At 34.7% G+C, this 27,145-nt stretch overlaps 1 protein-coding gene and 1 non-coding gene across 2 annotated transcripts in view; both read right to left on the bottom strand.

The window, feature by feature from the left end:
• TBC1D5 (TBC1 domain family member 5) overlaps positions 1 to 27,145 on the bottom strand; it is a 543,770-nt gene that overhangs the window by 269,299 nt on the left and 247,326 nt on the right. The gene's annotated exons all lie outside the window — the stretch shown is intronic.
• LOC125998368 (U6 spliceosomal RNA) lies at positions 26,257 to 26,360 on the bottom strand. The gene has a single exon (XR_007491956.1). It is a non-coding gene; the product is annotated as a U6 spliceosomal RNA (small nuclear RNA).

Here is a 27,145-nt window from a genome sequence, read left to right as displayed (position 1 = left end):
TACTAAAGAATATATACTAATTCATTTACAGCTTATTTTGGTGCTAAAATATAAACACATTCCCCTTCTCACCTGGATGGAAATACTACAAAAAAATAACTAGTCACAGGAACAATTGAAATATTTTACAAACATCTTCATCTAAATCACAGACTATCCAAAATTTGGAAGTATTTATTTTTATTTTACTGTCTATAAAAAAAAAGCAGCTTTTTGACATAAATTTAGTAACTTCACCTGACCACTGACAGAATCAAAAATAGAACAGGCAGAGAACAGTTCTGGTTTATTCTCCAGGCCCCAGTTCTCCACCCTCACAGATTTAGTCATAAGACAGGTAGACAAAAAGCTGACTTGGAAGATAGGAGTCACAAGTACATTCTAATCAACTTAATATTTTTCCAAAAGCTTAAATAAAAATTATCTATTTCATGAAAATATTTGTTGGTAAATATGTTTTGGGGTGTGTGTATATACAATTGTAACACTGTATTATCTAAAATCTGTATGATGACTTAGAATGCCATTTCATTTCCAGCATATATCCTCCCCCTACATACATACAGACACAGTCCTAGACACACACACACACACACACACACACACACACACACACACTTTGAAATACAGTCCCTATGAAACCACAGTATACTCTTGTAAGAGTATTTGTTTCTTAGAAACAAACAAAAAATTAGTCTAGAACTTGCATTTCATATTACCAATGATAGTACATTAGCTTTCACACATCAGGATACATTCATTTTAATGATATTTAAAGCTTAATAATTTAATGATTTATCCCATTTTAATTCATAGTTTTAATCTACTTTGAAAAATCTAAGGTGCCACTGGAGATCATCACAGTGGTCCTGGTTAAGTCAAATAGTAATTATAGAGCTTTCACTTTAAAGATGAGATTATTTTTAATTATTGAGTATAGTACTTAAGGTACCATACTTATATAATTATGCTACTCATTAAATGGTTATTGAAAGCTGAAATGTAATTTTAATGACAGCTACCTATTTTTCTTTGCACATTTTATAGTTGACAGATTAGTGAAGAATGTTGGTTTGCTTAAAAATGTTTGCAGCTGTGCCTAAGTGGTTAGGAAAATGAGAAGTGGACGGAGCCACTACTGAACTCTTAAAACAATTCTTTCAAGGAATACCTTTCCAGTTTTTTTAATTAAAATTTTCTAAACAGTTTACAACACTCAAAATATTGGCATATTGGCATATTGAGAGTCTTCAATGTTTAAGCTTAATCTAGTCAGGTTTTTTTTTTAATTCTTAGAAGTAATAAATACAACTATTCACAAAATACATACTTAAATTTTAAAAAGTAAGCATGCAATATTTTATAAGTTAAATATATTTAAGAAAAATTAGTATCTATCTGGCTAAGATTTTTTAAAAATGTTATTTAACAGCTTGCAGACATTTCCTGAGAAATATTCTGTAATTAGATAGAATAAGGTACTATATCATAGATTTAAAACTAAACCTTCTTTTGCCTTAAATGTTATACTTAAATCAAAATTTTACAAGCACAGTAAATTTCTTCCTTTCTGCTAAGTTATCAGATCAAATATAAAATCTTTCAAAAAATGAAGACTTAGATATTTTAATCAATCATTTTTCATCATTATAATGTATATAAATGATTTTCATTATTTTATAATAATTTTAGGATAAATATATCACATTAAATATAACCTTCAAAGGGAGGTAATAAGGAAAAATTTGGCTTTTGTTTCCTAAAAACATACCAAATAAGGAATAGAAATATTTAACTAAACAACACTAGAGAAAAGAATTTAGACTTAGCTATAGAAGAAAAAGGCAATAAAGTTTTGAAGCAGGAAAAACTGCTTTGTTCCTTGAATCCTCTAGTTGAAATTAATTATAGCAAATGTTTATGAAAACATCTGTTCCTTACAGTTATAAATTCTTAATTTTAGTATGGACGATTCTAGACTCTTATTTTGGGAGGAAATTATCTGACAATTGAGAGGTTTACAAAAGGAGAAACAGATTTTTTTAATTCTGGAAAACTGTATATCTGGTGGGTTATATCCTTTAGAGATTTTTGTTTTTCTGAAACATTTGGAAGGGCTTAAAATCAGTTAACTAGAAGAAATCAAAGACAAACAAAAAGGTTCAGCTTTCATTCAAAATATTTTATGATAAAAACATCTGTAACCCAAGACATCAGCAACTAAGAGCTAAAAACAAATATTATTCTACTATCAACTTAATGTAGAGTTCTGTATGATAAAGTATTGATTTATCAGACATTTTAGTAAGTTCAGTGCTAATACAATAATGGAAAGGTATGTGAAGTGTTCCCAAAAATAACAATAGAGGGTGCAAGAGAGTTTTATATAATGTTTTCAGTTGCTGTTCAGAAACTTCAACTAAGTTGACAAGTAGCTGAAACAAGGTATGTAAGTTGTTTTCAGGTTACAGATGAGGATGGAAATATGAGCACACACACATGCAGGCACTCACACATTATTAAAGTCATCTTATCAAAGATTCTTAAATGGTCAAAAGGCACAAACATTAAAGGCATTTTATAATATCAATTTATTTTCTTGCCTGGAAAATATATTAACAGAAAATTAATTAAAAATACAACAATCATTTAAAAGGTATTCGGTATTTAATATAAATTACTTGACAAAATGACCTGTAAACATCGATAAGGTAAATTTTTTTAAATGCTTAAACTTTGTTCAATATATAATATACACTGATATTACAGATGTAAACAGTACTTGCTAATGGGAACAGAGCATCAATTACCTGTGACTGCTAGGTTTGAGATTTACGTATCATTTTATTTTTAATTAATTTTATAACTTTGTAATCAATAAAATTAAAATGAGATGATTTAAGAAATGTTGCAACTATCTTTTTTAAATGATGGAACATAGCCATTTATGATTATTGATACCATGCATGTAAATAATTAAGTTAATAACATGTATTATAGTCATTTAACTTTCAAATCATGATGTATTCGATTCAGATTCCTTTTCAGTTTTTTAGTTGGTTCTAAGAAAACCAGTGGTGATCCACACAAGGAAAGTAGCCACAGATTAAAAACGAAACTAAACAATTAAATAAAGAAAAAGGCAAACTGAAATACTGGTGGTGTTTTTCACTTGCATTTATCCCCAAGCCAGGAGCAATTTCTGAGCACAGAGCCAGGAGTAACCCCTGAGGTCACAGGGTGTGTCTCCAAAAAAAAAAAAAAAAGCACATTTATCAACATCTCTACTCAAAGAACTGTCAATTCTTCACAATAATGCTAACAGTGTATTATATTTCAGAAGCTTCAATCTTGCTGGACTCAGTCTCTGTGGTGCTTGGGTGATACCAGTGATCAAACTCAGGGCTTCTTCACACATGCTAGGGGAATGATCTCTCATGTGAACTACCTCCCAGCCTCATATTACCAGACTTGAGGAGAAAAGTTTTACCAGAATGATAAATGGAAGAGTAGGAGCAAACTGTATTTGCAAATTATTGTGCAAATCTGTTCCAACTAGTTTAGGGGTTACATGAAGGACTAATATAAGACACTAGTCTCTTTTTCACCTAAATCAAAATCAGGTATAGACATTACTCGTTAACACCCAGCAGACCAAACTAAGAACTAGCAGGTATGTGGGGTTAAAATTCTAAATGAAATATGAAACAGATCACTATTTTTTGAGCTGAGGAGTCAGAGTTTGTAAGAGATTTTTTGGGAAATTAGTGTATTTAAAAGGACTTGTAGACAAAAGGATGCAGAAGACTATGCACATCTCCAAGGCAGGAATGCTTAATCAAAAGGAACCCAGAAGACTGTAAACTTTCACCTAAAGATGATCACAAAGGTGAACACAAATCTTGCAAAAACTGAAGGGCTGCTAGGCACAGAGCAAAGACAGTATCTCATTTAGGTTTCTTGTTTAGTTTTCATCGTTTTTTGTAAGTTCCTGGCATTTGAGGAATCTGTCGAGACCTTATCCATTCACAGTTAAGGAAGACAGATTTCTGAAACTAAATCTGTCAAGGAATAAATCTTTATTAAAATAATTCAGAAAAGGCAAATAAACCAAAACTGAAGTAAAAACATTAAAAAATAGCCAAACCTACTGAAGAGAAAATCTAACTTGAGCATATCTAAAGTATAATATGAATACATATTGTTGTCACCAAATGTCATAAAAACAAACAAAAATTCACAAAGCATATAAAGAAACAAAAGTGCTGTTAATAAGGGACCAAAAATAGACAATATCTTACTAATCTAGAAACTGGATTAACCAAAGAGAGATTTTATAATACTGATTTATAGATGCTTAAAGAACAAAAGAAAAAATGGGGGAAGAAAAGAAAATAAGAAAAGAAAAGAAAAATGAATCAAAAAATGAGATTGTCTACAAAATGATGAAAATTAGAAAAGGACATACAATTTCTAGAGCTGAAAACTACACTAACTGAAATTAAAACTGAGAGAAGTTCAACAACGTGGGTGAACAGAGAAGACAAAAATAGGAAATTTGAAGAGGGAACAACTGAAATTATTGAGCCTCTGGATCAAAAGTGAGTAAAGGAAGAGAGAAAACAGAAACAATTATGTGTGAACCCAAGAGGTATACTATGCATGTCTTTTAAGCCTGAGAAGCAGAAGGGAGAGAGAAGAAAAGAATATTCGGAGGTTGGAGAGATAGTACAGTATTACTATACTGGGAACTTCTCTTGCATGCAGTCAAACAAAGTTTGTTTCCGGGCACCACTTAAAGAATATTCGGAGGTTGGAGAGATAGTACAGTATTACTATACTGGGAACTTCTCTTGCATGCAGTCAAACAAAGTTTGTTTCCGGGCACCACTTAGGGTACCAACGTTGGCCAGGAGTTATCCATGAGCACCTGAGTCAGAAGTTAGCCCTGAGCACAGTGGCTCCCAAACCAAATTCATATTTTGTTTGTTTTTGTTTGGGGGCCATACCTGGCAGTGTTCAGTGGTTAGTCCTGCCTCTGCACTCAATAATCACTCCTGGAGGGCTCAGAGGACCATATAGGATGCTAGAGACTGAACTGAGATTGGTCTCATGCAAGGCAAATGCCCTACCCACTATACTATCACTCAGGCCCCTATTTTTTTTTTTTTTTTTTTGGATTTTGGATCACACCCGGCAGTGCTCAGGGGTTACTCCTGGCAGGCATCGGGGACCATATGGAATGCGGGAATTCAAACCATTGTCCATCCTGGGTCAGCTGCAAGCAGGCAAACGCCCTACCGATGGCCCCTATTGGTTTTTTTTAGCATGGCAGAGTAGATGCTTTGAAAGTGTGAGGCATTTGATTTTAGCCCCATCACCAGAGTAACCCTAAGAACTGCAACAAAAGCAAAAAAAAAAAAAAAAAAAAAAGAATATTTGAAGAAACAATGTCAAAAATGTCCCAAAAATAAAGATAAAAAATATTTATAAACACATGAAAATCAACATACAGTAGGCAAGATAAACTCAAAGATTCATTCATATCAAAACACATCATAAAAAACTGTTCAAAGAAAACTTTGGAACAGAAGGAAAGATTTGCTAGCATCTCAAGCTGATTTGTGTACGCTCAGCTCTCTCCCCACTGGAGAAGGCCATCTATTTCAAACATCTGTCTCTCTTTCTACTAATCTCCCCCTCCCTATTTTTCCTCACTTCTTCACTCTATGATGTCCTCCCCACTTGCTATCTCCCCCTATCTTCTGTCTTCCTCCATTCCTTTCTCCCCTTCCTTCTCTCACTCCTCCCGTCTTTCTTCTTCCTCCTCCTTCCTTTTCTTCCTGCTGCCCTTTCTTCACTTTTTCCCTCCCCATCCTCATATTCCTCCAAATAAAACTGTTTATTCACACCTAGATCAGTAATATTGTTTCTCATAAGAAAATAGAAGTCAACAGAAAGCAAGATGACAAATGCTAAATGTGCTTAAATAAAAAATACTGTCACTAAGTATTTTATAGCCAGCAAAATATTACTTCAAAAATAAGAGAGGCTGGAGCAACTGGAGACAGGTTAAGGCACATTTCTTGCAAGCTGTCCATATTTTTTATCCTCAGTACTGCAACCACTGCACACCCAAATTAGAGAGAAGTTAAAGACAATGCAAGAAATACTAAAGCTAAGAATTTAATATTACAGCTAAGAAGCTGTAATCTAGACCACAGGTTCCCCAAATAGATTCAGCCTACATTGCCAGAAAGTGTCTGCAATTGTACCTGAGGCTACTCATGGTACCTCCCGCATCATCACAGTGACCCTATGTGTGGTACTGCCCACTATGAAGTCTAGCACTGTGGGAATCTTTCAGACTGAAAAAGTATGTTAGGTAATAATTTATGATTGTGAGAACATGCAAAGATCTGTAATAAATATGAGAACAAACAAAGCCAATGTTTTTATATTTAAGTTTTGTAATTCCATTTAACTTCAAATGGGTAGGAAATACACATGTATAGAAAATAATTATAAGTCAATTACTATATACAATGTAGAAAATGTAATACATATTACATAAATGGAGAATAGTAGTATTGTCTAAAACATTAATTTTTAGGTTATTAAGTTAAGCTTCAGTAATATTTGAAGTAGTTTGTCATAAATATCTTACATTAACCAAAATCTTTCCTCTATAACAGTTCAAGTGTGATAAGTTTTAAAAGAAACAGAATGGGTTTATTTTGTTGACCCATCTGGCAACTCTGTGTCTTTTGACTGGTGAGATCAGAACACTGATTTTATTATGTCTTTTATTTTGGTGGTGGTGGTGGTAGTGGTGGTGGTGTGAATTTGGGTCACAACTGGTGATGCTCGGAGGTTACTCCAGACTCTGTGCCCAAAAATCACTCCTGGCAGGGTTGGTGGGGGGACATGTGGAATACTGAGGATTGAACCTGGGTCCATCCTGGGTCAGCTGTGTGCAAGGCAAACACCCTACCACTGTGCTATGGCTCCAGACCCAAGGGAATTTATTTTATTTTATTATTACTATTAATTTTGGCCATACCTGGTTGAATGCTAAGGGGTTACTCTTGGATATGTGTTCAGAAATCGACTCTAGCTTTGGGGGACCATATGAGATGCTGGGATCAAAGCGAAGTCCTTCCTAGGTCAGTCACATTCAAGGCAAATGCCCCTACTGCTTTGCTATCACTCTGGACTCAAGGACATTAATTTTAAATAAAATTACAGAAGAAACATATTTTTATTCCCACCATTTTATATAAATTTGGGTATTTGTGATATTAGTCTGTTTCTTTTTACTTTCTTTTATTCCACCTACACTTTCTATCTATCTGCTATATGTTGTGATCAGGTTTCTTGTGCTGTTCCTTCATTGAGTGTCTTGAGAATACCATGTAATTTATATCTGAAGTTCTGAGTTTATAGTATCTCTTAAGGTCAAAGCATTAGAATCTGGAATCCAATATATCAAAACGCATTATTATTCTCCTATTTTCCCACATTTTTTGTTATAAATCTCCTACTGTTCCCAATTAGGGGTGATTTGCCTTTTATGGAAGAATATTTGTATTTGTGTCTCTGCATTGCTGGCTTAGTGACCATAAGCTTTTCTATGTTTGTTTGTAAAGCTTCATATCACTTATTGAAGTTTGAGTGGCAGTTTTGTTGGATAAAGTATTCATGACTTGAATGTGTGTTTTACCTGGTATACTGGTTAGCATTCTCCTTTGGCTGGAAGATACATTTGATAGATCTACTGTGAGTCTGATGGGTGGGGGATCCTTTAAATGCAATTTTTTTTTTGTTTTATACTTGCTGTTCTTACCATTCTCTAGCTTTAACTTTGTCATTTTAATTACACTGTCTTGGTGCTCATCTGTATGTTCTTTAATTCACCACTGGTGATTTCAAACTATGAAATTTTCTTACATTTTCTCAATCCATTCTTTCCAGTATAAAAAATCTTCCTCAGGTTTTTCTCTAACAATTTTGAGTGCTTATTTGAGTCCTTCATAGGTTACTATCTTCATTTATTATTGCAGGTGAAATTTTCCTCTGACTCACTGCAATATTCTATGTTTAATTCAGGTTTTTTTTCTTTCTAATATTTAGCTTTGTTTAGGAATCTAGAGAGTTTTCTCCATTTGCTTTGTTTTCTGCTATATTGAACATGCCATCCCTGGAAATTGTTATTTCATTGTCTCTCTCTCTCTATTTTATTGATCCAATAATTTGTCGATAGGCACTTAGGTTGTTTTCAAATCTAATAGGTTGTAAATATTGCTCCAATAAACATAGAAATGCCTCTATCTTTTAAGAACTGTGCTTGGGACAGGAGTGGTGGCGCAAGCAGTAAGGCGTTTGCCTTGCCCACACTAGCCCAGGGCAGACTGCAGCTCGATACCTTGGCCTTCCATATGTTTCCTCAAGCCAGGAGTGATTTCTGAGCGCATAGCCAGGAGTATCCCCTGAGTATCACCAGGTGTGGCCCAAAAAACAAAAAACAAACAAAAGAACTGTAATTTAAAACATCTGAAAATCCTGCTTCAATGTAGGATATACAGATTCCCGTATCTTCAATACAGAAACATGATACCAACAACAGAGACTGTGTGAAAAATAAAATTGTATTGGCACTACAGACGGTGACTTAGATTGGACAGGCTAGTTTGCCTGGAGCCTAGAGTTGGTCTTGTGTCAGGAAACTTCAGGGATAGGGTCTCCTTGTATTTAGGCCAAGGCTTTTCCTTTCCATGTCCCCCATACTTTGGTGGGCCTATGCAAACGATGATTGCCACTCTAATACCATTTTTGCTGTGCTCCTTTGGCTCTAAACCTTAAAAAAAAACCCCACTTAAACTTTTGAGGTTGACTTAAACTAATATGCATGTGCATGGAAATGTAAAAAACTACTATGCCTTCAAGTTTAAGGAGTTACATAAATTTTATGGCTTTATGTATAATTTTATGCTTTGTGTACTGCTAAGAAATGTTGTAATGTACTACAATCTGGGGTCTTGAGGGACAAAGTAATTGTACATGGGTTCTGTTTTATTTTTCTTGATGTTCTTTGACTAATAAAAATTAGAAGAAAAAAAAACATGTGAAAATAAGTAAATTCCAAGAATTAGAATAACTGAATCATATGGACTGTGTAATGTTAATGGACTGTCTTATTTAATTTGGGGGTTGTTTCTAGGCTAACTTAACAGTGTTTAGAGTTTGCTTCTGGCCCTGCTAAAATATCACTCCTGACAGGGATGGGGAACCTAAAGGGAAACTGGGAATCAAACCTATGTCAGCTATATAAAAGCAAGTGCCTTAATTATTGTACTACCTCTCTAGCCCTAATCTATTCATTCAAAATATAGTATTCCAATGCTAAAATAAAAGTAAAAGGCTATGGGACAAAAATAGTGATAGCACAGTGGGTAAGGTTTTTGCCTTGCACACAGCCAACCAGGATTCAACCCTCGGCATCCCATTTGGTCCTCTGAGCCTGCCAGGAGTGACTTCAGAGCACAGAGGCAGGAGTAACCCAAATACAAAACAAAGAAAAAAACAAGGCTATTAGTTATAAGTTAAGATAAAAACATAAAAAGTTAAATACACATAAATGATAAGTTTACTTAGTAAAAAGACATTTGTGAAATATTTAATTAACAAGCCTATTTCCTGAATTATAAAGAGGTAACATTTGTGCTTATTTTACTTCTACATGTACTATAAAACATGATATTGTTTTTGCTTTAGGTAGTTATTTCAGAACAATTAACATTAAGGAAAATAATTTTAATCCATTTATTTCATTTCCAATGTTCTTCAATTATTTGTATATATTCGAAATATATTTCTTTTATCATATTTGATCTAACTGAAAATCTCCATTTAACATTTCTTATCAGTTTGAATCTACTAATAGAACTACCATGGCTTTCATTTATCTGGGAAACAAACTTAAAAAGATAAGCAAGTGAGATACATGTTGAAGGGAGAACAGGGGACTTGAAGAGCAAGCCTGAAAAACTATTATTCCTTTTTTTTTGTTTTTTGTTTTTGGGTCACACCCTGCAGTGCTCAGTGGTTACTCCTGGCTCTATGCTCAGAAATCGCCCCTGACAGGCATGGGGGGACCATATGGAATGCCTGGATTCGAACCACCATCCTTCTGCATGTATTATTTAGTTTTTAAAACTACTTTCTTTGGGTATAATTTCTGACGTTCTACTCTTTCAGTACTTAAATGATGTCACCCTGTGGCTTCTAACTTGGCTGCTTCCTGGAGAGACATATGCTCTGTACATATCTAGTTTTTATCTGACTTAGACTTTTGCATTAGTTATCTATTGTTGCTATTATAAATCTAATAATTTTTTTCTTGTTTTCTTTATTAACTTCTTGGTCTTCTGCCAAGTCAAGCACTACCAAGATGGACATGGTGTTCCTGTCTCCACAGGTGCTACTTGTCTTGTATCCTCAGGTGCTAGCACTGAGCCATCTGGCCCAGGTAGCTGTATATAGATGGGAATGGCCCTTTTTTCTTCTGAGCACTGCTAGGATCCAATCCCCAAGTTTTCTTTAATCATTGGTTTTATTATGTGATTATTCTTTGAAGTGACATATTTTGATTTTTCCCCCTATAGTCTGATTAGTATTCTCCAGTAGTGTTCTCCAGTAGTGGGCTCTGCAGTCTAGTATCTGTCATTAATCTGGGATAGCTACCAGTCACTCTTCAGTTTCTTCTACTGTCTTCTTTAATCTAATTCTAAGTATTATTTGATATTATGCCAACAGTTTCTTAGATGTTGTATTTACTTTATTCTTTTTTTTTTTTTTTTTTGGTTTTTGGTTTTTGGTTTATGTCATACCCAGCAGTGCTCAGGGGTTACTCTTGGCTCTATGCTCAAAAATTGCCCCTGGCAGGCATGGGGACCATATGGGATGCCGGGATTCAAAACACCGACCTTCTGCATGTAAGGCAAATGCCTTACCTCCATGCTATCTCTCCGGCCCCTGCATTTACTTTATTCTTAATTCTCTTTATGTTTTAGTGACATCATACAGTCTTCACATTGTTTTTGTGACTTTTATGACTTTTATTTATGACTCAAATTCTGTTACTGTGTATTCTATTTCTGCAATTTTCCTCAATTCACTGACATAATTCTTACCTGTCAATTGAAATTAACTATGTCATTTGACTAGTGTTCAGTTTAGTCAATACAACCATTAAAAAAACAATTATTAATTAAATCTTATAATTCAAACATCTGTGATATATATGCCTCATTTTGATGACTACTGTCTCAATTGAGTAAATTTTTTTCATATGCTACAAACTTTTTCTCTTTGGTTTTTGTGTCATAGTGGGCAGTGCCCAGGGTTTACACCTTACTCTACATTCTGTAAATCAGTGGTCCTCAAACTTTTTAAACAGGGGGCCAGTTCCCTTTCCCACAGACCATTGGAGGGCCAGACTATAGTAAAAACAAAAATTATGAACAAATTCCTAAGCACACTGCATATATCTTATTTTGAAGTGAAGAAACAAAATGGGAACAAATAAAATATGTGACCCGCGGGCCATAGTTTGAGAACCACTGAAAATGTTTCATTTGATCAAACCATTGTCTATCCAGTCACACGATTTTCAAACACAAAGCCAACAATTGTCTCTATACCTATTAACTTCTTTCTTCTCACTCAAAATTATGCAAACCTATCCCATCAGTTATTGTTATTGTAAGCCAGCAGTTACTGTTATTCTCCATCCTTCTTCTTTTGCATACTCATAGTTCTTTGAACAGAGACTGCCTGCTTTATGAAGTGTTAAGTTTATTTATACTAAATAAATAGTCTGAGTACTTTCAGCAATATTATATCACAGGCATTTATTACATGAAGGTGAGGGCAACTATCATAGAATGAGATTTAGTTCCGATTTGTACCTCTAACATTCTAGTGGTAAATATCTAGTCTTAAATTCCAAAGTCTGAATTTTCTCAGGACATTAGATTTACTGGAGTCATGCATTTCAAGTCAATTCTACTCATGTATATTTAAATATGTTTTTTGTGGAGTCAAAAAAGAAAATTGGTGAGAAGAATGCTCTATTTATGTAAGCTTATAAACATTATAGCACCTTTATTAAAGAAAAATTGCCTTAAGAATTCAATTATTCAGAAAAATGAATGTAAAATAACATATCAAATATAGGGGGAGTTAAAAGACTAATTTTAATAACTTAAAATAGCTCTATTTTTTTCTTTGTTTCTGTGGGCACCACCTTTAACAGTGTGTAGGAGCCAATGGGACACACCGGAGTGTGTAAAGTGATTTGGGAGTACTAGGGCCACAACGAGCAGTGCTTGTGGAGGTGGGAAGGTAATGTCTTTCAGTTTACAGAACAAGTCAGTAAAGAGTCTCACAGTCTAAAAAAGAAAAAGAAAAAGAAAAGTGTCTCGCATTATGCTAATCATACCTGAGTCACATTCCTGACTTCAAGAAGTTCTAATGTTTGCAATCATGATTTTCTAAAACAATCGCTCCCCCAAAATTATTTCTCCAATTAGTCATTATCAGTATTTTTTGCTTTCTATTTTCAGCTAATCATTTTTCTCCCATACTTTTCCTCCCTAGTTCTGGGAAAATAATTAGCTACCTTATGGTTAAATTCCTGCTCTGGTCTCAATTATTTTGACTCTTTAACATGTTAATTTATGCTGTTATTTTTCATGAAATTTATAATTTGATTCACAGAGATAATGTTTCCAAAATTTTGAATTTAGTATATGTGCCATTGTTGTTGATTTCAACATCTAGTCTGAAATAACAACAATAACAACAAAAAGATGGATCACTGAAACACCACTTGATTATTAAATTCACAGGGCTATAAATTTTTTTTTTAAAAAAAAAGACTATACAGAAATGTTGGTGGTCTCACAATTTAGATTTTTTTCTTTGGTATGATAGTGTGTCTGTGAGATTATTACACTAGCATATGTATGATTCAATCTTTTGATTAAAAAAGCACTTTACTCAGAGTTATAAAAAGCTCAGAGAACTGGAAACAGAAATGAGTCTAGGATAGATTATACAGACTAATATAGATGTCTTGGCGTGATTAATAAGATTTTGTGGTTGATCCATGGAACAGTTGGATTATAAACCAGAATATGCAAATAAAGTAAGTATTTATGATAATTATTAAAATGTTAAGTTGCAAATAAAGTACAGAATATCACATTCTACAGTAAGTTGACTCAAGCAGAATACAGGACAAGACAAAATAATCAGAAGTATATGTACTGTGCAGTTATGTATTATTCTTTGGCATAATAATACCAAAGCAATAGAGCAAAGATCGTTTAACTAAATTTCCAGTTAAGTTCCAGTTAGGGCTGCTAATTTCCAATTAGGGCAATTATGTGGTCTTCAAACACACACCTGCTCTTTTATGTGTGTATTATTAGCACACATGCATGGCACAGTCATAGCACATATAAATGTGTTCTGTGGAAAGATTCCTTCTATTTCCAAATGGTATCAAAAGTATATTCTGTTGCTTCAGACTTGTTTCAAATCCTAGATTTAGCGGTTTCCTCCTTAATCTCTATAAATGATCGCTGCTGAGTTGTGCAGATTTATTGTTGACAATGATTCAATGCTTCAATTTCTCAATGGCAAAGTAATCAATCACTTCTTTTCCTGGCTCTATAATCTAATCTCTGAGCTACTACTTATCAAAAGTTTTAGCATCTGTTTACCTCAATAAATCTAAAAATAATTACTAAATAATATTTACAGAAATAGCAGGGTTTATTAAGGTGGAATATTTAGGTGTTTTGATTTTTCAGGATTACTAACAAAAAAACTTATAACCAACATGTCATGGACCCAACCGAAGTGGTCTCCTATCTCCCCCAATTAATTCTTAACACCCCATTTTAAGAAGCACTGTCTTAGGGACAGAGCTTTAGAACATTGGGCAGGGCGTTTGCCTTGCACGCGGCCAACCCCGGTTCAATCCCTGGCATCCTATATGGTCCTGAGCCTGCCATGAGTCGTTTTTGAGCACAGAGCCAGGAGTAACCTGGAGCACTGCCGGATGTAGCCAAACAAAAACAAAACAAAACAAAACAACAACAACAACAAAACAGGAACCTCTATTTGTCCTTCCTATCTATACTTCGACTTTCTGATTTACTGATTCTATTCTTTTCTGCTTCTAGTAGATATTTCATTTTGGGCATCGCATTTTACTTTCTTATAATATCCTTCTTTTTCTGTATCTCAGCAAGATTTCATTTGAATTTTATTTGCTTTACAAAGAATATATGTGTGTTGGAGGCCAACCATGAATACCCATATGGTCTTCCAGTTCGGTGAGGAGCACTGAGCACAACTGGGTATGGCCCTAAAACCAAATAAATAAACTTATTCCACAAACATATTTAACTGTCCCTTTAAAACAGAACTCTCATTCTTATTTAAATACTGGATTTAGCACTACACCGTGCAGTGCCCTGTGTTTTAGTGTGGATCTCAGCAGTGGCTGGGGACCCATGTGCTACCAGACAGCAAATTGGGGAGTAATGCATGCGAAATCTGAGATCAGCATGTGATTGGTTATCTCTAGTACTTCTTTTTATTTTATCTGATTTTTTTTATATCTTTATTTAAACACCTTGATTACAAATTTGATTGTAGTTGGGTTTCAGTGATGTTAAAAATACCTCCCTTCACCAGTCTGGTCCTTCTTCTTACTACTACTAAAGTTTCTAGTCTTTGCCTCTTCATTCTTAAAGAAGTCAACTCTTTTTTCCTTATAAATAATGAGATGCAAATTACATTAAATTAATTTTCTTGACATCCTTTATTACATAAATACCTGTATTAAATCCTTCAGGTCTTAAGAAGTTTGGCTAAATTTTCAATAGAAGTTATTACCTAAGTATGATTCTAAAGCAAAATGAATCATTCTCCTGAATTTTAATAGTGTTTTCAAGGAAAGTGATATATAGTGAATAAACTAAAATATTTTTATTTTTTATATATATTATTTTTTAAAGACTGAGCAATACAAATGCAAATCATGATTCCCATAGCTGTCCATTTACTTTCATGATATTAATTATACTATTTCAGAATATAATGTGCTATGGCCTAAATTTTTACATCTTGCTAATTAATAGAACTTCACTTCTGAATTAACTAAGGCCTGGATAAATGAAAAATTAGGGAAAAGAAGCCATCAATATCTCCACACAGTCCTTTTTCTTAGAAAGCAATTCCTACAGAATGGAAAAAGTCTTTCCTCAAAGTGTAGCACCACAAAGGTTTAAGTATACATTAGAATTAAATAACAAAAAAAATTTTTTAAAGAACCTCCTGTGATCATTCTGAAACCCTCACCTCATTCTACAACTTGCATTTCAGTTTGTAAAATTTTCTCTGGATGGCCATATTCAAATACATATATACATATGTATGCATATACTCTGGGTACCCATAAGTTCTACCTTCCCTTTTCCCCTTCTTCCGTTTCCTTCTTTCCCCTCCTTTTCCCCTTCTTTTCTTTACTTTCTTTTAATCAATAAATTATTTAATGAATCATCCTGAGACACATAGTTATAATTGTTCATGATTGGGTTTTAGTCAAGAATGTCCAATATCCATCACCATTGCACATTTCCTACCATTGTCCTCAGTTTTCCTCCCATCCTACCCGTGCCTACCTCTGGGGCAGACATTTTCACACACACCCTTTCTTTTCCATTTTAGACACTGTGGCTTGCAATATTGTTAATGAAGGGGAATCATGCATATCACTATTTCCTTTCTGCACCCCGCTATTGTCCAAAGTAATCATTTCAACAATTGGTGTTATAGTGGTCCTTTCATTGCCCTAACGGAACTCCCCGGCTATTTATGGCAAGCGTCCTACCATGGACAGGTCCTCCTGCCCCTGCCACTATTGTCTTTATTTTTATAAGTAATGGAAATAGTGTCCAAAATATGGATTAGTCTTTAACCTGTCTGTCCCTTTATGTCTATTATCAAGATTCCACTGCGTTCACTGTCTCTAATTTCCTATGTTCTGGTTTCTCCAAATTAACCAGCAGCTCTAGGAAACCCTATCATTGAACAAATTAGGACTGGGATTAGGATGAAGTGGCTGAAAAAAGGACAAGTCAAAAACCCCATAGTGAAGATGAAAAAACTTTAATGTGATATTTAAAAAATAATGTCAATACAAAAAAAAAACCCACATTAAAAGCCTAAAAATTTAATGATATTTGTGATACACCAGAATTATATAAATCAAAATTTCAACATAAAAGTTTCCATTGTTGTGCAATTGGATCTATTTGATTACATTTTTTTTTGTGTGGCTTCTTTTGGTTTATAGGGCATTATTATTGCTGGAATACAAGGCAGCTCTAAGAAAGAACAAAACTGTGCAAATTTTCTGTAACATGGATGGAACTAGAAGATGCCATGCTGTATGAAGTCACTCAGAAGTAAAGAGAGAGTCACAATAGAGCATTCTCAAATGTGGAACTTAAAGACACACAGCAAGGTAGCAATAGAAGGCCAAAGGCAACACAGAGATAGAACCAATATACATGAGTAAGTTGGTGTGTGGGGAGAAAGGAGATAGGTGCAACAGTGATGGTATGGTACTGTAAATTCTCAAGAGTATTGAAAGTCACAGAAACTTGATCACTTAACAAAAAAGTTTAAAAAATGAAAAAAACATTGTAACTATAAATCACACAGAAGGCTGTGCTTAAAACATTACTAATTTGCCTGTCAAAGGGGGAACTGTATGAACATCTAATTTAAATCTACAAAGCAATGTGCTGAGAAACCTTCCCTTCAGAAATGAAGTGTGCTACAAGGGAAAAGGAAGTAGCATTGCTGCCTACATCAAGAACACTCCTATAATACCAGAGTTTTCTGTGAATATACTTAAAAGGGATCATAGAACTACATCTCAGAAAGCAAACCAGCTAGTAATAAAACTTGATTATTCACTTCCAAAAGTCACTCCTCACTCTCAAAAAAAAAGTGATTCACCCCACTCTTCATCATACAAAACACAAACACACTTATTTTTATTGTATTTATACTTTATAAATGTGAATAAACTGATACCCACATCCATCATGATATAACGAACACGTAGTTCCATTATCATACAGTAAGAAAATTTTCATGAAGCAACGGACCCTATTGTAAAATTACTGAGATTAAGAAATGAGTCAGACAGTCAGAGAGATAAAACTCGTATGTTGTCTGCCTGATATATTGCCAACCTGAATTCAATCGCTGGCAGATATGGTCCCAGAAGGCATGTCTGAGAGCAGAGTTAGTGGCCACATACTGCTGGATGTGGCCCAACCACAGTTCCCTTCACCCTACAAAAGAAGTTAATTCAAATATTTGTTTTTAACAGTTTTTTCTAGTGTAAACATAGTAAAGGTCAAATAACTATATTTAATCATGTTAGCCAATTCTGGCTGGTCCAAAAAGGGGAGATGCCACTTCAATTCAAACAGTGTGTAGAACTGTACTGATAAAGATATATTTGATAGGAGACACAATTACACCTCAGAGATATTTTTTCTTGTTTTCTTTAATTTTGGAGCTGCACCTGGTGACGTCCAGGGTTTATTCCTAGGCAGTGCCCTCTGGGATCACTCCTGGTAGAACTCTAAGGACTGTAGCAGACTTCAGACCCATTATGTAAAAGGCAAGTGCCTACTCACTGCACTATCTTTCCAGCAGACTACAGAAACACTTTTTATCTTCTTTTCCAATTATGATCCTTTCTGTCTTTCATGGCACAAAACTCTCCTCACTAGAAAGTTAATTTTTAAAAGAAGGTAATTGTACAGATTTAATGTGATCCCTCTAAAGATACCCATGACATTCTTCAAAGAAGTGGATCAGGCACTTTTGAAATTCATTTGGAACAATAAACACCCTAGAATAGCTAAAGCAATCATTGCGAAAAAGAATATGGGAGGAATTACTTTCCCCAACTTTAAACTGTACTACAAAGTAATAGTTATTAAAACAACATGGTTTTGGAATAAAGACAGGCCCTCAGATCAGTGGAATAGGCTTGAATACTCAGAGAATATCCCCAGACATACAATCACCTAATTTTTGATAAAGGAGCAAGAAATCCTAAATGGAGCAAAGAAAGCCTCTTCAACAAGTGTTGTTGGCACAACTGACTAGTCACTTGCAAAAAATTGAACTTAGACCCCCAGTAAACATCATGTACGAAGGTTAAATCCAAATGGATGAAAGACCTTGATATCAGACCCGAAACCATAAGATACACAGAACAACACGTAGGTAAAACACTCCAGCACACTGAGACTAAAGGCATCTTCAAAGAGGAAACTGCACTCTCCAAGCAAGTGAAAGCAGAGACTAACAGATGGGAATATATTAAACTGAGAAGCTTCTGCACCTCAAAAGAAATAGCGCCCAGGATACAAGAGCCCCTCACTGAGTGGGAGAAACTATTCACCCAATACCCATCACACAAAGGGCTAATCTCCAAAATATACAAGGCACTGACAGAAACTTACAAGAAAAAAACCATCTAATACCATCAAAAAATGGGGAGAAGAAATGGACAGACACTTTGACAAAGAAGAAATGCAAATGGCCAAAAGACACATGAAAAAATGCTCCACATCACTAACTATCAGGGAGATGCAAATCAAAACAACTATGAGGTACCACCTCACACCGCAGAGATTGGCACACATCACAAAGAATGAGAATAAACAGTGTTGACGGGGATGTGGCGAGAAAGGAACTCTTATCCACTGCTGGTGGGAATGCCATCTAGTTCAACCTTTATGGAAAGCAATATGGAAATTCCTCCAAAAACTGGAAATCAAGCTCCCATACGACCCAGCTATACCACTCCTAGGAATGTACCCTAGGAACACAAAATACAATACAAAAATCCCTTCCTTACACCTATATTCATTGCAGCACTATTTACCATAGCAAGACTCTGGAAACAATCAAGATGCCCTTCAACAGACGAATGGCTAAAGAAACTGTGGTACATATACACAATGGAATATTATGCAGCTGACAGGAGAGATGAAGTCATGAAATTTTCCTACACATGGATGTACATAGAATCTATTATGCTGAGTGAAATAAGTCAGAGAGAGAGAGAAAAACGCAGAATGGTCTCACTCATCTATGGGTTTTAAGAAAAATGAAAGACATTTTTGCAATAATAATTTTCAGACACAAAAGAGAAAAGAGCTGGAAGTTACAGCTCACTCATGAAGCTCACCACAAACAGGGATGAGTTTAGTTAGAGAAATAACTATGTTTTGAACTATCCTAATAATGAGAATGTATGAGGGAAATAGAAAGCCTGTCTAGTGTACAGGCGGGGGCTGGGTGGGGAGGAGGGAGATTTGGGACATTGGTGATGGGAATGTTGCACTGGTGATGGGTGGTGTTCTTTACATGACTGAAACCCAAACACAATCATGTATGTAATAAACTTGTTTAAATAAAAAAAATTTAAAAAAAACATGAATTATTGAACATTATTTCAGCATCCTGCAGTGTACATCCACGGAAGAAAAGGTCCAAGCAAAAATACAATGAATATTCTCACACTGCGATGAGATGCTAGTGCCTTGCCTTCTGTAAGCATATTTGCTAGCTAAAGCATCTGAGTCAGTTCATTTAATAAAATCTTAGTGAGCTTCTGTACCCAGGAGAATTCAGGGGTGAAGCAGACATCCTCTGCATTCACAGACAAATAGTTGAGTTGGGAAAATAGTAACCAAATATGAAAATTATCTAAACAAGAGACTCTTGAACTGATAATTCTATAGTACCAGTTAAACAGTTGAGAGTATCAAAGAGTATGAAAACTCAAAAAGGAAATATACAAGCAAATTAATTTTTTAAAAAAGTCCCTTGTTTCCATTATTCCCTTATTTTTTCCCTAAGAAACACAATGGAGAGTTTTATAGCTTCTAAGCTTAAAAAAATATGATTTAGGTTGAGGTTTTATGTCCTAACACAAGTTTCTAAGCTTGAAATATATTATTTAGGTTAAAGTTTTGTGTCCTAACAGGTTAGTCCATTTTCTTAATGGATTATGGTTTTTGTCTTTTTTTGTTTTGGTTCTTGTTCCTTTTAAAAAGAAATCTCTTTATATGAAATTAGACATCTAGAGAGAGATATATACAGAAATAAAAGATCTTTCATTTAAATAGTTCAGGGTCTTTTCTCACAATTTATATTGTCTTATTAGAAATTATTAATTTATTTTTTAACTTTTATTGTTACTAAAGGCAATTAAAGTTTTCCATCTTCAACACCAATCCTACAATATGAAGACCAGGAATTTTATCCAATAAAAATGCAATATGACGGGGCGAGAGAGATAGCATAGAGGTCAGGCATTTGCCTTTCATGCAGAAGGTCACTGGTTCGAATTCCGGCATCCCATATGATCTCCCAAGTCTGCCAGGAGTGATTTCTGAGCATAGAGCCAGGGGTAACCCCTGAGTGCTGCAGGGTGTGACCCAAAAAACAAAAACAAAAACAAAAACAAAAAAAGCAACATGAGGCAGAATGAATGGGGAAGTCTTTTAAAGTAAATTTTTTTTTTTTTTTTTTGGTTTTTGGGCCACACCCGTTTGACGCTCAGGGGTTACTCCTGGCTATGTGCTCAGAAATCGCCCCTGGCTTGGGGGGACCATATGGGACGCCGGGGGATCGAACCGCGGTCCTTCCTTGGCTAGCGCTTGCAAGGCAGACACCTTACCTCCAGCGCCACCTACCCGGCCCCTAAAGTAAATTTTTATCCTTTGATTTTTGGGCCACACCTACTGATAGTCGGGGCTTACTCTTAGCTCTGTGCTCAGGGAACTCTCCTGGCAAGGCTCTCAGGAGATCATATTGGATTTTGATATTAGACCAAGCACAGGAGCATGTAAGGGACAAGGACAGCAGAATGCAAGATAACAATTACAAGGTGTTACAGAGGGGATGTCTAGATTACCCTGGTTCCTAGATTATAGATCTGAGATGGGAAGTGAAAGAAAGAAAATGTGGATGGGAGAAGTAATGAGGAGGAAGGGATATAAGAGGGGCAGGGAATAGGAGCTCATTAACTTTGGTAGTGCAGAACTGTGGTATATCTATATATTTGAACCACAGAATCAACAATGCTAAAAATATCAGATCCAGACAACAACATTTAAACCTAAAAATGTGCTTGTCAAGGAGTCAGGGTAGGAGATAGGTTGAAAACTGAGGAAACACAATTTTCTTTTACAATGGTGGAAGGAAACTGACACGACAGGATTGGTGTTGGAAAACCGTATGCCAGAAATTAAATAATGAATAACTTTGTAAGCCAGAGTGCCTCATTTTTAAATGACAATATTAAAATTAAGATAAGCTATGTTATTTATACTTAAATATTAATGTGTATGGTAGAATTTTATGTATCCTCTAGTCATTAATTTTTAAAGATCAACAAGATTTCTTTATTCAAATTTAACAAGATAATTATAGTTTTATTTGTTTGATTGGACCACACCTGTCAATGTTCAGGGCTTACTCTTAGCTCTGTGCTCAGGGATCACTACAGGCAGAACTTGGGGGACTATATGGAGTACTGCAGTAAGAACCTAGGTTTGCCTAATGCAATGCTAATCCTTTGGCTGGACTACTGCATTGTAGCTAAAATGCACACTAACCTGCATACTTTGTTGATATGTGCTATATTTGTTCCTTCATCCAATTGTTCCTATTGGTCAATGCCCTTTGTTTTTATAGAGGATAGTCTTAGGACATTATCACTCATTCCTCACTTATATCTCTCACCTGAAAACCTTTGCTATCCCATAAGTGGCAGCCATTTCCAATCCATTAGGAAAGGAGATTCCCTGTGCTAGTCCTTGTTGGCATCCATAGTTATTGTTGTCAACCCACTCACAGTGCTCCCTTTCTTGCTTAGAATTATCCTGATCATTGATATCTTTACTACAGTATTTCTCTGTTCTGGGCATTTAGAATGATCATTCACTCGAAGGTAGAATCTTTTGTTTTGTGTCCTAAAAGTTTGTAGAGCTTTACAACTCAATGCCAACAAAGTTTCCAAGTTATCGTGAAAATAATCTCTCCTCCCTCCCAAAAGTCTGCCCATAAGGTGCTTCTATATAACCAAAACGCAAAATATAGGGAAAAGTGAAAGAGAATGGAACAAAGATTCTCAAATGATTACATTAATTCATAGTTGGCTAAACTTGGATCTAATCTTTTTATCATATTCGCAACCAATTTGCTTGGTATTTCTTACATTGAGAACCTGAAGTATATATTCTTTAGCTACATCATCTTTTTCCTAAAGTTTTCTCTTCTAGTCTACAGAAAGTCCTGTCCTTGCTTCGAAATTCAATCTTTTGAGGTAAAGTAAGAGACTAAACGAACAGATGTGAGAAAGGAAGTACACATTCTGAATGAACAACATAAAATAAAATATCATAATGCAAAATGTTAAGAGGATAACAATGAACAAAGACCAGAGGCAACAAACAACATGGACATTTCAGATGATGCTTTATATGACTGGAGTTTTGGACACCATCATACTTTGAGAAGTTTGACACCTACTGAGGATTAGAAAGAGACATTAATTTAAATCTCCTATCTATACTTTACTTATGGACCATGCTCAGCAACTATTACCCTAGGATCTTTACACTTCCTATTGTCTTTAACTATAATATCATTGTCCATAAAACTATGCATAGCTCATTTCTTTATCACCTTTACAGTTTAGTTGAAAACTGATAGGGTAGGAGTGCAAGTTTTGCATGGCACTACCTCTGGTCTGATCCTGAGCATGGCACTGTCTTGCTGAGCACTGCTATGTGAAAACCTGGAGGCCTCCAAGCTCTGCCATGTGTGGCCTTGGTGGCCCCAGTACAGTGAGGCCCATGCAAAGCCACATCAGTTGGTGTCATATTTCTCTTTCATTTCACCTGAAATAACTTGAACTTAAAGGAGGAAATGGATCCTAAAATTAGTGAATAGAAGATCTGGACACAAAACCAGACTCTGTCCCTTTACCCCATAGTTAAATCTGAGCATAGACTTTTTATATACAGATAACATAATAGTTTAATATTGATAAGAAAAGCACTGTTATCAAGAACTGATAAGAAATTACTTAAAAGATACATTTTAATTACACACTAGCATAACACTAATGAAATAAGCAGAGAAAGAAATGTTATTAGGTGCTAAATATAGAAAAAGGATATAAAATACATTGAGAGTAAAAGTTAACTGCTATGTCACATCTTAATTTCCTGTAACTATGCATCATTTTCCAATCTTAAAACAGATTTCCCCAAATTGTTGGCCCCATTTCCAGCCCAAGATACATAGCCACTCACTCACATGTTCCACCATTTATTCTATGTTAGGGCCATCCAGCCTGTAGACAATTCAATTAATCTTACAAGTGACATAAAACAACAACAACAACAACAACAACAACAAAGCAGATGTGGCATTAAGATTTACCAAGTTATTGAAACTTTTTAACAAGTAAAACGCATCTTTACTTAGCTACACCAGAATGAGGAATAAAGGGGTTTACATATGTTCCAATTCTAAACCTATCAATCAAATCCATGTTATTCCTTTGGGAGCTTATTTACATGCATATTTATCAGCCTCACATGCTAATTCCCTGCTGTTTTATGCCTGCGAGGCATGTTTATGAGTCATAATTGTTGATCTCATTTGATGTATTTCACTGAAGGAAGACATTATTCAGTTATGTGGCCTCATGTCAATGAGTTACGATGACCTGATCTTCCAAATGCAACTACCTCCTTAATTTTTATTAGAACATAATTTACTGTACAGGCAAAGAAATACACCAAAAAATAAATGTTTTACATAAAGGATTTAATCAACTCACTTTCGATTCACCTTACTTTTCACATTCCAACTAAAATGTAACTATAAGAAACATATCACTCATTCAATTTACCTCCCTGTACTGACTGAGCCAAAGCTTCATATTCTGTCTTGTTAGTCCAACTTTCAGAACATTTCTTCAGCTCATATTAGCATGTGTTATTTATTTCCTCTACTGTCAATTTGTTTTTACTCTCATTGCTTTTTTTTTCCCCTTACTCAAGATTCAGTGATTTTTTTTTTTCATGTTCTAGTAAAGTATTTCTGAAAACACCTAAAAATGTTATTTTCAATAGAGGGTTTTCCTGAAATAGGTAAATAGGGTGAAACTATTATACCCATCTAGCCCCTTAGAAAATATTGCACATTTACTGTTTATTTTATACTTTTTTATTTTTAAGTAAAAACACTAATGTAAGAGCACAACTTAATGGTGGTATTAAGAGGCAGTCTTATGTGTTATGATGGTTTGTTATGAGAAAGTAAAAGGAATATAAGGAAGTTTACCACTATGTCTACGGATAATGATATTGATATTATTATGAAGTAATTTATAATAATGTAACATTACTCAGATGATTATAAAACAGGTGCAATATTATCACACAGGTCTTGAAATACAGCTTTGATTCACTTAAAATATGACTTAAAATAAAATTTAGTTCTATATCATAAACTTGCTAAGGAAAGTGTTTGCTTTTCTGAGCATTTTTGGACATGAATATATCATAGAATAAAAAGATCACTGTCAAGAGGCACCACCATAGTTTCAATTCGCTTTTGAATTAGGAGAAAGTGGGAGAGCACAGATCCTACCATCACCATTCTTCAATTAAAGTAAGAGTGAGAGATTCTGGCCCCTGGGGTTGCTGACTAAGGTAATGGGATGATGGAAAAGCAGACTCGGGTGCAAGGGGGAAGAGCATTGAAAGCTTATTTATTTATTTTTTGAAAATAAAAAGTAGTTTAAATAAGTTGATACCAACTTTACTATGGGACTATCCAGGGGTCCTCAAACTTTTTAAACAGGGGGCCAGTTCACTGTCCCTCAGACCATTGGAGGGTCTAACTATAGTAAAAACAAAATTTATGAACGAATTCTTATGCACACTGCATATATCTTATTTTGCAATGAAGAAACAGAACAGATACAAATACAATATGTGGCCCGCGGGCCATAGTTTGAGGACCACATCCAAGTTATAGACTGACTCTAATCCCTCAAATTAAGTACTAAGGCATATTTGGTATATAGATAGATGGCACGAGAGTCACTAACTCATCTTGTCTTTTGACTGAAGAATAAGAACTATTAAAAACTTTATTCTTAAAATGCAATGGAGACTATTTAATGAGATTACAATGTCAGAATGCAATAGGCCTAAAACAAAACAAACTCCCAAAAGAAGTTTTGTAGAGAAAATTGAAAATATACCAAAAAAATTTAAGATGGTGTAGCGTTCCCCATTTTCTAGCATTTGAAAAACAGATGTAGATAAGTCAACATACGATAATGATACACAAATTTTATATAAGCAAGTGGATATCCAATACTTGGGACTTAACTTGTATTTAGTATATTAAAAATTCTCCATGAGTTGATAGAAGTTATTTCCTATTTACTATGGAGATGAATCATACATTTGCATCATTTGGGGGTTAGAACATTCATAAACTTATCACATAAAGCAAGAAATTTTAAAAAAGTCCTTTTTAAATTTTTAATTAAAAAAGAAAAGCCCTTTAAGAAAGTCACAAATAAGTGGTAAACTACTGTAATAGGACACACAAAACTGTGAGGACAGATCTGACATGACACACCTTTCAGTATTATTCTCATTATTATGACACGAGGAGAATATTAAAGTCCAAGGTGAATATGTTCTTAGTATACAGAGATTTCATGAAGAAAGCTTTTAATGAACACTTCAGGACTTTATGCAACTGAAGGAGGTTATTTCTGCATTGTCATTCCTTCTGCCCTAGTTAATATACAACATATTCCTAGGTGCATTATCTACCCTTCTCCCATGATTCATTTCTTCTATTTACACTCATTATTACTGAACTGAATGTAGTACACAGTTTATAGTCTTTCACAGGCACCAAACACTTCTTGAGAACAATAACCACTATGGCATTCTTCTATCCAGCATCCATCATATTTCAATGAACTTTAGCACTGTACATTACTCAGTCATCTTGTTATTATTTTTTTTAAATATGGAACACCACAAATTTGTGTGTCATCCTTGCGCAGAGGCCTGCTAATTTTCTCTGTATTGTTCCAATTTTAGTATATGTGCTGCCGAAGTGAGCACCATCTTGTTATCTTGTTAGTTTTTGGGGGGCCGCAACCGGTGTTATTCCTGGCTATGGGCTCAGAAATTGCTCCTGGCTTGAGGGACAATGTGGGATACCTGATATCAAACCCAGGACTGCCCTAAGTCAGCTGACTGCAAGGCAAACACCCTACAGCTGTGCTATCCATTGGTCTGTCACCCAGTCATCTTGAGTTATTCAATACCTCAAATGAAATGAGAAGAAACATCACCAAACACTAATGATATAAAAAGCTAAACTCAAAAGGCTTTATCTTTGCTTACTCCTGTATATATTGTATATCTTTGCTTACACCTGTACAATATATACCATAGTGAATAATAAACCAGAATTGTTTTAACCCACTCATCTGTGGGTTTCCAAATCTTAGTATACTGTAAAGAGTTGCAATAATCACAAGATCTTTCTGCATCAATCATAACAAGTAGATTTTTGAATAAATGTTTTTTAATTAATGTTTTGAAGCCCTTAATACATTTTGAATTAACTTTGTACATGATGTGAGGTAGTCCACTATTTTTTTTTTTGGAATGAGGCTATTCAGTTTTCCCAGCACCATTTGTTGAAAATTTCTTAGTTTTTCTTCATATATCTAGTTCATAGTCAAAGACTACCTGTCCATATTATCTCAGGGTTTATCTCTAGGCTCTCAATCTGTATTCCATTCATCTGAAATTAATTTAAAAAAAAACTAAGTTGGCATAATCATTATAGAAAACATATGGATGTTCTCATTATTAAAAATAAAACTATTCACTTGGAT

This window comes from Suncus etruscus, chromosome 20 (genome assembly GCF_024139225.1).
Source record: "Suncus etruscus isolate mSunEtr1 chromosome 20, mSunEtr1.pri.cur, whole genome shotgun sequence".
Taxonomy (NCBI): domain Eukaryota; kingdom Metazoa; phylum Chordata; class Mammalia; order Eulipotyphla; family Soricidae; genus Suncus; species Suncus etruscus.
Note: the sequence above shows the minus strand (reverse complement) of the source record. Positions and strands in the feature narration are given on the sequence as shown.